Consider the following 2984-nt stretch of genomic DNA (forward strand, 5'->3'; position numbering starts at 1 on the left):
CTCAAAATTTTCATATCATTTAAATAAAATGTACTATTATGGGTATGGAGAACTAACATGGCATTATGTTTTAAAGGAATATGACTCACTGGAATGACCAACAATCATTTACCCTCCATTGGGTTCTCAGATAATACATGGCAAAGGAGGGCAATTTTCTAGAAGTTAAAAATGCTTCAGAAAGAACAGCTCTATCACATTTTTCCTTTTCTTTCCTAGTAATTTCGAAGAACCATGTTTTAGATTTTGGGAATTTTATTATGCTAACCAGATACCAGGTACCAGGTTGTAGATTTCACTAATCAATCATCTGAAAAATGTGTGATTTCAAGGTTATCTGGAAACATAATCAATAATTTACCTCACAACAAAGTATTTGTATTGCTGGCATAGACCTGGAGTTCTCCAGCAAAAGAATGTGCCTTCATTCCAGAACCAACAGGATTGGTTTCACTAACTGGAATTACATCTATTGAAGACCTAGCAAGTCCAGCACCAAACTGCTGCATATCAGGGGGTGCTGAGTACCCTTTGTGAAGCATCCATCTGACTGCAAGATCTTCATGACTCACTCCTGAGCTGCCACCTGGTATCACTATACCCTCCACAATGTCAATTAAGTGGTCTGGACTATACAGGACACGATTACAATACAATACGGTCATGACGATATCATAAAATTGTGAAAAACTAAGATGGAGTATGGTGGGAATGCGACAAAATGAATCAATAAAGATATATTTTTGGATACATGTTATGTCAATTTCTAGATTAAGAATTGAATAAGCATCAAAACGTTGCAAAACACATCAACAAGTAATAATTGGTAAGTACGGGAATCATACATGGTTCATATTTTATTATTTTAACATACTCTTTTGTGGGCTATCGCAACATGTTTAAGCTGTTTGCTGATGGTCCACCCAAAGGCTAGATGTTTTGGTCTAGTTGTTACCCTGTAAGCTTGCTTGTGAAATAAAAACTTTAAACCAAAAAAATTATAATATAAAAAGGCAACAATAATAAATGTCGCATTAGGCCTTAATACTGTTTTGAACAGGCCCTACTCACTATTATGTGAGAGGAGAAAGAAAGTGGAACCACTATTTCTACACGCAAGAAAACAGAAACAAAACTGGATTTAAATGTACAACCTCTCACAGATACCTCTTCCTTAGAGAAGCCAACCAATCCTCATCAAAAGTTTGCACCATTAAATCCTATGATATACAACATGATCTGTTCAAACACCTTTTACATGATTCAGTCTGTGTTAGCCAGCAGATTAAACTGAGAACTTTAATGAACCTTTATCTCATTTTCATGACAATGTTACAGTAATACAATCCTCTCAAAGTGGCATAAATTGCGGTTTGTGTATATGTAGTATGGAAAAAGAATGTCAGTTAGTCTGATCTCACTTCTTTTGGAAGATCAGCATACAAAAAAAATGCTATCACACGACTAAAAATTCCAACAAGGATAAAGATGGCTAAACATAGACTCCAATGATGAAGGTTATAACCACTTTTTAGAAGTGAACCACGCCTAGTTATCAGCCACACTCCCTAATACCTGTAGTGCTAAAGATAATACAACATCAGGGAAATCGTAATCATTTAGAGCAATGGCGGAGCTAGGATTTGAGTTGAAGGAGGACAAAATTTATATATGATATATGCATTTATACAAATTTATGTGAATATATAATATTTGAGAACAATTTGAAAAATTAAAAGCTATTCATTTAAATACTAAGTGATATTTAATGTAATTATACAAAAAACTCTACAGAAAAAAAGCTTATTCATAATATTGTATTTATCTATTGAGATATTTCTAATATGAGTGATCTATTTTTTTAAATTTTTTTAGAGCCAAAACTGAAGTTATGAATGAAACTATTAGTAAGCGATATTTAATGTAATTATACAAAAACTCTACAAAAAAAAGAAAAGAAAAAAAAGAAGCTTATTCATAATATAGTATTTATCTATTGAGATATTTTTAACATGAGTGATCTATTTTTTAAAATTTTTTTTAAAGCCAAAACTAAAGTTATGAATTAAACTATTAGTAGTTAGATAGATACCGAGTGCAATATATGTGAATCTCTATTATTTTGGTTAATGTGTTCCCATAAGATGTTCCAAATTATAATATGGTAGGGACAAACTAAAATTTTTTTATTGCAAGGCATCTAGTGGAGGACTTAAGGTTCCTCAATAGTTGTGGGTTTCAGTTAGTTTAACTGGTAAAGTTTTTGATAATTGTATAAGCGATTTGGGGTTCAATCCTCGCCTACACCAATACTGATTGGTGTCTTGGTCTGATAATAAAGAGTTATTATTAAAAGCAGATGCTATAAGTTGAAATTTTCTCTCAAAAAAGGGTTCCTCATAGTTCATTTAAAAGTTATGCTCTTTTTCAAGACCAAAGAAACAAAGTGGCATTTAATAAACCCAGAAACAAAAAGTAAGCAAGAGTACTTAATAACTAAAAGTATTTTTTGGGCGGGCTGCGGGGGTCGACTGCTCCTCCCCAATTCGGGATCCAGCTCATGATAGGCAAAAATGGGTTTTCCCAGATATGAGCAGCTCAAACCTCAATCCAAGGGGTTTATTCACAAACATGAATATTTAATTGTATCCCAGGTCTGATATAAAGAAAATCAAAACCCACTTAAGATGTGTGTTGAATTTTTTGCGTTAAGAGTCCGGCCAGTTAATCCATGTTTTTGTGATATGGAGAGTTAGAAACTTGAACTTTAATTTGCAGATTAGTTTGGTTACGCGTGTTGCATGTATAAGTTACTTTGTTCAGACTAAGAGCCATATAACTCAATGGCATAGCTCAGTTCTCTCAATTGGGGAATCTGGGTTCACATCCCCTCCCACCACTTATTGTTAAAAAAATAAAAAAATAAAAGTTACTCTCTTCAGAGGAAGGATAATTTTGCCTTACGTTTCAGCATTTGCAATGAT

This window comes from Quercus suber, unplaced genomic scaffold (genome assembly GCF_002906115.3).
Source record: "Quercus suber isolate HL8 unplaced genomic scaffold, Cork oak 2.0 scaffold_129, whole genome shotgun sequence".
In the NCBI taxonomy this organism is placed as follows: domain Eukaryota; kingdom Viridiplantae; phylum Streptophyta; class Magnoliopsida; order Fagales; family Fagaceae; genus Quercus; species Quercus suber.